The sequence below is a fragment of the Pungitius pungitius genome, chromosome 5 (assembly GCF_949316345.1).
Source record: "Pungitius pungitius chromosome 5, fPunPun2.1, whole genome shotgun sequence".
In the NCBI taxonomy this organism is placed as follows: Eukaryota; Metazoa; Chordata; class Actinopteri; order Perciformes; family Gasterosteidae; genus Pungitius; species Pungitius pungitius.
Window position 1 is genome coordinate 7,928,614 of NC_084904.1, and position 7,500 is coordinate 7,936,113.

The window sequence follows — 7,500 nt, forward strand, 5'->3', positions numbered from 1 at the left end:
TGCCTTTTGCCGGGGAAAAGTCTCAACCCTAACTACTACTGTGACTGTTCACAGGGATTCAATCTCTCCAGTCTGCACCATTGTGAAGGTATTCATCCGTCCACAGGGGGTTCAAAGGGCATTGAGCAAATGAGGGTCAATGTGCTTGCTACGGCAGCACATATAATAAATTGGAATCGATACAGAGAAGATTAGCATGGCCCCTGCGCAAGGATGACACGCAAATTCGTGAAGCGTTTCCATATTTTCATTTGCACAATCAGAACTCACCACATCCATTGCCTCAACAGACAGTCGCAACTAGGTGCTTGCTACGGCAGCACATATAATAAATTGGAATCGATACAGAGAAGATTAGCATGGCCCCTGCGCAAGGATGACACGCAAATTCGTGAAGCGTTTCCATATTTTCATTTGCACAATCAGAACTCACCACATCCATTGCCTCAACAGACAGTCGCAACTAGGTGGCAGACTCAGGTAAAGAACAAAGGCCTTGTCAAAAATGCTTTGAGATAGAGATGTCAAAGTCTTGCCCAATTTGCTACTCGGATTAGGCCAGGACAAAATGGGCATCCAAGGTTTCTTTGCCAAAGGGAAGGGCTGGAAAGTGTCTCCCAGAATAACAAAGGTTCACATAGTGCGAATTATCCCGCATCTGATTCCTCAAATTTGCCAGAAAGTCTCACAGATGCCTGGGGTGTGCGTCAAAAAGGGGACTATTCCGACCTTAAGTCCCGCCCCCGACAAGAAATGCAACGCTCCCTGTCAAAGTACTTTTGAGGTCACTCGTTTGGCAGTTTAAATGCTTGAACCGAAAAAGAGGGTACTTTCAAAAAACAGCAAACACATGCCTTTTGCCGGGGAAAAGTCTCAACCCTAACTACTACTGTGACTGTTCACAGGGATTCAATCTCTCCAGTCTGCACCATTGTGAAGGTATTCATCCGTCCACAGTGGGTTCAAAGGGCATTCAGCAAATGAGGTTCAATGTGCTTGCTATGGCAGCACATATAATAAATTGGAATCGATACAGAGAAGATTACCATGGCCCCTGCGCAAGGATGACACGCAAATTCGTGAAGCGTTTCCATATTTTCATTTGCACAATCAGAACTCACCACATCCATTGCCTCAACAGACAGTCGCAACTAGGTGGCAGACTCAGGTAAAGAACAAAGGCCTTGTCAAAAATGCTTTGAGATAGAGATTTCAAAGTCTTGCCCAATTTGCTACTCGGATTAGGCCAGGACAAAATGGGCATCCAAGGTTTCTTTGCCAAAGGGAAGGGCTGGAAAGTGTCTCCCAGAATAACAAAGGTTCACATAGTGCGAATTATCCCGCTTCTGATTCCTCAAATTTGCCAGAAAGTCTCACAGATGCCTGGGGTGTGCGTCATAAAGGGGACTATTCCGACCTTAAGTCCCGCCCCCGACAAGAAATGCAACGCTCCCTGTCAAAGTACTTTTGAGGTCACTCGTTTGGCAGTTTAAATGCTTGAACCGAAAAAGAGGGTACTCTCAAAAAACAGCAAACACATGCCTTAGCCGGGGAAAAGTCTCAACCCTTACTACCACTGTGATGGTTCACAGGGATTCAATCTCTCCAGTCTGCACCATTGTGAAGGTATTCATCCGTCCACAGGGGGTTCAAAGGGCATTCAGCAAATGAGGGTCAATATGCTTGCTACGGCAGCACATATAATAAATTGGAAACGATACAGAGAAGATTAGCATGGCCCCTGCGCAAGGATGACACGCAAATTCGTGAAGCGTTTCCATATTTTCATTTGCACAATCAGAACTCACCACATCCATTGCCTCAACAGACAGTCGCAACTAGGTGGCAGACTCAGGTAAAGAACAAAGGCCTTGTCAAAAATGCTTTGAGATAGAGATGTCAAAGTCTTGCCCAATTTGCTACTCGGATTAGGCCAGGACAAAATGGGCATCCAAGGTTTCTTTGCCAAAGGGAAGGGCTGGAAAGTGTCTCCCAGAATGACAAAGGTTCACATAGTGCGAATTATCCCGCTTCTGATTCCTCAAATTTGCCAGAAAGTCTCACAGATGCCTGGGGTGTGCGTCATAAAGGGGACTATTCCGACCTTAAGTCCCGCCCCCGACAAGAAATGCAACGCTCCCTGTCAAAGTACTTTTGAGGTCACTCGTTTGGCGGTTTAAATGCTTGAACCGAAAAAGAGGGTACTTTCAAAAAACAGCAAACACATGCCTTTTGCCGGGGAAAAGTCTCAACCCTAACTACTACTGTGACTGTTCACAGGGATTCAATCTCTCCAGTCTGCACCATTGTGAAGGTATTCATCCGTCCACAGGGGGTTCAAAGGGCATTCAGCAAATGAGGGTCAATGTGCTTGCTACGGCAGCACATATAATAAATTGGAATCGATACAGAGAAGATTAGCATGGCCCCTGCGCAAGGATGACACGCAAATTCGTGAAGCGTTTCCATATTTTCATTTGCACAATCAGAACTCACCACATCCATTGCCTCAACAGACAGTCGCAACTAGGTGCTTGCTACGGCAGCACATATAATAAATTGGAATCGATACAGAGAAGATTAGCATGGCCCCTGCGCAAGGATGACACGCAAATTCGTGAAGCGTTTCCATATTTTCATTTGCACAATCAGAACTCACCACATCCATTGCCTCAACAGACAGTCGCAACTAGGTGGCAGACTCAGGTAAAGAACAAAGGCCTTGTCAAAAATGCTTTGAGATAGAGATGTCAAAGTCTTGCCCAATTTGCTACTCGGATTAGGCCAGGACAAAATGGGCATCCAAGGTTTCTTTGCCAAAGGGAAGGGCTGGAAAGTGTCTCCCAGAATGACAAAGGTTCACATAGTGCGAATTATCCCGCTTCTGATTCCTCAAATTTGCCAGAAAGTCTCACAGATGCCTGGGGTGTGCGTCATAAAGGGGACTATTCCGACCTTAAGTCCCGCCCCCGACAAGAAATGCAACGCTCCCTGTCAAAGTACTTTTGAGGTCACTCGTTTGGCAGTTTAAATGCTTGAACCGAAAAAGAGGGTACTCTCAAAAAACAGCAAACACATGCCTTAGCCGGGGAAAAGTCTCAACCCTTACTACCACTGTGATGGTTTACAGGGATTCAATCTCTCCAGTCTGCACCATTGTGAAGGTATTCATCCGTCCACAGGGGGTTCAAAGGGCATTCAGCAAATGAGGGTCAATGTGCTTGCTACGGCAGCACATATAATAAATTGGAATCGATACAGAGAAGATTACCATGGCCCCTGCGCAAGGATGACACGCAAATTCGTGAAGCGTTTCCATATTTTCATTTGCACAATCAGAACTCACCACATCCATTGCCTCAACAGACAGTCGCAACTAGGTGGCAGACTCAGGTAAAGAACAAAGGCCTTGTCAAAAATGCTTTGAGATAGAGATTTCAAAGTCTTGCCCAATTTGCTACTCGGATTAGGCCAGGACAAAATGGGCATCCAAGGTTTCTTTGCCAAAGGGAAGGGCTGGAAAGTGTCTCCCAGAATAACAAAGGTTCACATAGTGCGAATTATCCCGCTTCTGATTCCTCAAATTTGCCAGAAAGTCTCACAGATGCCTGGGGTGTGCGTCATAAAGGGGACTATTCCGACCTTAAGTCCCGCCCCGACAAGAAATGCAACGCTCCCTGTCAAAGTACTTTTGAGGTCACTCGTTTGGCGGTTTAAATGCTTGAACCGAAAAAGAGGGTACTTTCAAAAAACAGCAAACACATGCCTTTTGCCGGGGAAAAGTCTCAACCCTAACTACTACTGTGACTGTTCACAGGGATTCAATCTCTCCAGTCTGCACCATTGTGAAGGTATTCATCCGTCCACAGGGGGTTCAAAGGGCATTCAGCAAATGAGGGTCAATGTGCTTGCTATGGCAGCACATATAATAAATTGGAATCGATACAGAGAAGATTAGCATGGCCCCTGCGCAAGGATGACACGCAAATTCGTGAAGCGTTTCCATATTTTCATTTGCACAATCAGAACTCACCACATCCATTGCCTCAACAGACAGTCGCAACTAGGTGGCAGACTCAGGTAAAGAACAAAGGCCTTGTCAAAAATGCTTTGAGATAGAGATGTCAAAGTCTTGCCCAATTTGCTACTCGGATTAGGCCATGACAAAATGGGCATCCAAGGTTTCTTTGCCAAAGGGAAGGGCTGGAAAGTGTCTCCCAGAATAACAAAGGTTCACATAGTGCGAATTATCCCGCATCTGATTCCTCAAATTTGCCAGAAAGTCTCACAGATGCCTGGGGTGTGCGTCAAAAAGGGGACTATTCCGACCTTAAGTCCCGCCCCCGACAAGAAATGCAACGCTCCCTGTCAAAGTACTTTTGAGGTCACTCGTTTGGCAGTTTAAATGCTTGAACCGAAAAAGAGGGTACTTTCAAAAAACAGCAAACACATGCCTTTTGCCGGGGAAAAGTCTCAACCCTAACTACTACTGTGACTGTTCACAGGGATTCAATCTCTCCAGTCTGCACCATTGTGAAGGTATTCATCCGTCCACAGTGGGTTCAAAGGGCATTCAGCAAATGAGGGTCAATGTGCTTGCTATGGCAGCACATATAATAAATTGGAATCGATACAGAGAAGATTAGCATGGCCCCTGCGCAAGGATGACACGCAAATTCGTGAAGCGTTTCCATATTTTCATTTGCACAATCAGAACTCACCACATCCATTGCCTCAACAGACAGTCGCAACTAGGTGGCAGACTCAGGTAAAGAACAAAGGCCTTGTCAAAAATGCTTTGAGATAGAGATTTCAAAGTCTTGCCCAATTTGCTACTCGGATTAGGCCAGGACAAAATGGGCATCCAAGGTTTCTTTGCCAAAGGGAAGGGCTGGAAAGTGTCTCCCAGAATAACAAAGGTTCACATAGTGCGAATTATCCCGCTTCTGATTCCTCAAATTTGCCAGAAAGTCTCACAGATGCCTGGGGTGTGCGTCATAAAGGGGACTATTCCGACCTTAAGTCCCGCCCCCGACAAGAAATGCAACGCTCCCTGTCAAAGTACTTTTGAGGTCACTCGTTTGGCAGTTTAAATGCTTGAACCGAAAAAGAGGGTACTCTCAAAAAACAGCAAACACATGCCTTAGCCGGTGAAAAGTCTCAACCCTTACTACCACTGTGATGGTTCACAGGGATTCAATCTCTCCAGTCTGCACCATTGTGAAGGTATTCATCCGTCCACAGGGGGTTCAAAGGGCATTCAGCAAATGAGGGTCAATGTGCTTGCTACGGCAGCACATATAATAAATTGGAAACGATACAGAGAAGATTAGCATGGCCCCTGCGCAAGGATGACACGCAAATTCGTGAAGCGTTTCCATATTTTCATTTGCACAATCAGAACTCACCACATCCATTGCCTCAACAGACAGTCGCAACTAGGTGGCAGACTCAGGTAAAGAACAAAGGCCTTGTCAAAAATGCTTTGAGATAGAGATGTCAAAGTCTTGCCCAATTTGCTACTCGGATTAGGCCAGGACAAAATGGGCATCCAAGGTTTCTTTGCCAAAGGGAAGGGCTGGAAAGTGTCTCCCAGAATGACAAAGGTTCACATAGTGCGAATTATCCCGCTTCTGATTCCTCAAATTTGCCAGAAAGTCTCACAGATGCCTGGGGTGTGCGTCATAAAGGGGACTATTCCGACCTTAAGTCCCGCCCCCGACAAGAAATGCAACGCTCCCTGTCAAAGTACTTTTGAGGTCACTCGTTTGGCGGTTTAAATGCTTGAACCGAAAAAGAGGGTACTTTCAAAAAACAGCAAACACATGCCTTTTGCCGGGGAAAAGTCTCAACCCTAACTACTACTGTGACTGTTCACAGGGATTCAATCTCTCCAGTCTGCACCATTGTGAAGGTATTCATCCGTCCACAGGGGGTTCAAAGGGCATTCAGCAAATGAGGGTCAATGTGCTTGCTACGGCAGCACATATAATAAATTGGAATCGATACAGAGAAGATTAGCATGGCCCCTGCGCAAGGATGACACGCAAATTCGTGAAGCGTTTCCATATTTTCATTTGCACAATCAGAACTCACCACATCCATTGCCTCAACAGACAGTCGCAACTAGGTGCTTGCTACGGCAGCACATATAATAAATTGGAATCGATACAGAGAAGATTAGCATGGCCCCTGCGCAAGGATGACACGCAAATTCGTGAAGCGTTTCCATATTTTCATTTGCACAATCAGAACTCACCACATCCATTGCCTCAACAGACAGTCGCAACTAGGTGGCAGACTCAGGTAAAGAACAAAGGCCTTGTCAAAAATGCTTTGAGATAGAGATGTCAAAGTCTTGCCCAATTTGCTACTCGGATTAGGCCAGGACAAAATGGGCATCCAAGGTTTCTTTGCCAAAGGGAAGGGCTGGAAAGTGTCTCCCAGAATAACAAAGGTTCACATAGTGCGAATTATCCCGCATCTGATTCCTCAAATTTGCCAGAAAGTCTCACAGATGCCTGGGGTGTGCGTCATAAAGGGGACTATTCCGACCTTAAGTCCCGCCCCCGACAAGAAATGCAACGCTCCCTGTCAAAGTACTTTTGAGGTCACTCGTTTGGCAGTTTAAATGCTTGAACCAAAAAAGAGGGTACTCTCAAAAAACAGCAAACACATGCCTTTTGCCGGGGAAAAGTCTCAACCCTAACTACTACTGTGACTGTTCACAGGGATTCAATCTCTCCAGTCTGCACCATTGTGAAGGTATTCATCCGTCCACAGGGGGTTCAAAGGGCATTCAGCAAATGAGGGTCAATGTGCTTGCTACGGCAGCACATATAATAAATTGGAATCGATACAGAGAAGATTAGCATGGCCCCTGCGCAAGGATGACACGCAAATTCGTGAAGCGTTTCCATATTTTCATTTGCACAATCAGAACTCACCACATCCATTGCCTCAACAGACAGTCGCAACTAGGTGCTTGCTACGGCAGCACATATAATAAATTGGAATCGATACAGAGAAGATTAGCATGGCCCCTGCGCAAGGATGACACGCAAATTCGTGAAGCGTTTCCATATTTTCATTTGCACAATCAGAACTCACCACATCCATTGCCTCAACAGACAGTCGCAACTAGGTGGCAGACTCAGGTAAAGAACAAAGGCCTTGTCAAAAATGCTTTGAGATAGAGATGTCAAAGTCTTGCCCAATTTGCTACTCGGATTAGGCCAGGACAAAACGGGCATCCAAGGTTTCTTTGCCAAAGGGAAGGGCTGGAAAGTGTCTCCCAGAATAACAAAGGTTCACATAGTGCGAATTATCCCGCATCTGATTCCTCAAATTTGCCAGAAAGTCTCACAGATGCCTGGGGTGTGCGTCATAAAGGGGACTATTCCGACCTTAAGTCCCGCCCCCGACAAGAAATGCAACGCTCCCTGTCAAAGTACTTTTGAGGTCACTCGTTTGGCAGTTTAAATGCTTGAACCAAAAAAG

The 7,500-nt window shown here is 45.9% G+C and overlaps 14 non-coding genes across 14 annotated transcripts; all 14 read left to right on the plus strand.

Moving 5' to 3' along the window:
* The first annotated feature begins 141 nt into the window (after positions 1 to 141).
* Positions 142 to 248, plus strand: LOC134129330 (U6 spliceosomal RNA). Its single transcript, XR_009956516.1, has one exon. It is a non-coding gene; the product is annotated as a U6 spliceosomal RNA (small nuclear RNA).
* Positions 249 to 304: 56 nt separating this feature from the next.
* LOC134129332 (U6 spliceosomal RNA) lies at positions 305 to 411 on the plus strand. Its single transcript, XR_009956518.1, has one exon. It is a non-coding gene; the product is annotated as a U6 spliceosomal RNA (small nuclear RNA).
* Positions 412 to 992: 581 nt separating this feature from the next.
* Positions 993 to 1,099, plus strand: LOC134129399 (U6 spliceosomal RNA). The gene has a single exon (XR_009956585.1). It is a non-coding gene; the product is annotated as a U6 spliceosomal RNA (small nuclear RNA).
* Positions 1,100 to 1,679: 580 nt separating this feature from the next.
* Positions 1,680 to 1,786, plus strand: LOC134129373 (U6 spliceosomal RNA). The gene has a single exon (XR_009956559.1). It is a non-coding gene; the product is annotated as a U6 spliceosomal RNA (small nuclear RNA).
* Positions 1,787 to 2,367: 581 nt separating this feature from the next.
* LOC134129333 (U6 spliceosomal RNA) lies at positions 2,368 to 2,474 on the plus strand. The gene has a single exon (XR_009956519.1). It is a non-coding gene; the product is annotated as a U6 spliceosomal RNA (small nuclear RNA).
* A 56-nt stretch (positions 2,475 to 2,530) lies between these two features.
* LOC134129334 (U6 spliceosomal RNA) lies at positions 2,531 to 2,637 on the plus strand. Its single transcript, XR_009956520.1, has one exon. It is a non-coding gene; the product is annotated as a U6 spliceosomal RNA (small nuclear RNA).
* A 580-nt stretch (positions 2,638 to 3,217) lies between these two features.
* On the plus strand, positions 3,218 to 3,324 carry LOC134129393 (U6 spliceosomal RNA). Its single transcript, XR_009956579.1, has one exon. It is a non-coding gene; the product is annotated as a U6 spliceosomal RNA (small nuclear RNA).
* A 580-nt stretch (positions 3,325 to 3,904) lies between these two features.
* Positions 3,905 to 4,011, plus strand: LOC134129356 (U6 spliceosomal RNA). The gene has a single exon (XR_009956542.1). It is a non-coding gene; the product is annotated as a U6 spliceosomal RNA (small nuclear RNA).
* Positions 4,012 to 4,592: 581 nt separating this feature from the next.
* LOC134129357 (U6 spliceosomal RNA) lies at positions 4,593 to 4,699 on the plus strand. The gene has a single exon (XR_009956543.1). It is a non-coding gene; the product is annotated as a U6 spliceosomal RNA (small nuclear RNA).
* Positions 4,700 to 5,279: 580 nt separating this feature from the next.
* LOC134129303 (U6 spliceosomal RNA) lies at positions 5,280 to 5,386 on the plus strand. Its single transcript, XR_009956489.1, has one exon. It is a non-coding gene; the product is annotated as a U6 spliceosomal RNA (small nuclear RNA).
* A 581-nt stretch (positions 5,387 to 5,967) lies between these two features.
* On the plus strand, positions 5,968 to 6,074 carry LOC134129335 (U6 spliceosomal RNA). Its single transcript, XR_009956521.1, has one exon. It is a non-coding gene; the product is annotated as a U6 spliceosomal RNA (small nuclear RNA).
* A 56-nt stretch (positions 6,075 to 6,130) lies between these two features.
* On the plus strand, positions 6,131 to 6,237 carry LOC134129336 (U6 spliceosomal RNA). The gene has a single exon (XR_009956522.1). It is a non-coding gene; the product is annotated as a U6 spliceosomal RNA (small nuclear RNA).
* Positions 6,238 to 6,818: 581 nt separating this feature from the next.
* On the plus strand, positions 6,819 to 6,925 carry LOC134129338 (U6 spliceosomal RNA). The gene has a single exon (XR_009956524.1). It is a non-coding gene; the product is annotated as a U6 spliceosomal RNA (small nuclear RNA).
* A 56-nt stretch (positions 6,926 to 6,981) lies between these two features.
* LOC134129339 (U6 spliceosomal RNA) lies at positions 6,982 to 7,088 on the plus strand. Its single transcript, XR_009956525.1, has one exon. It is a non-coding gene; the product is annotated as a U6 spliceosomal RNA (small nuclear RNA).
* Positions 7,089 to 7,500: the final 412 nt, after the last annotated feature.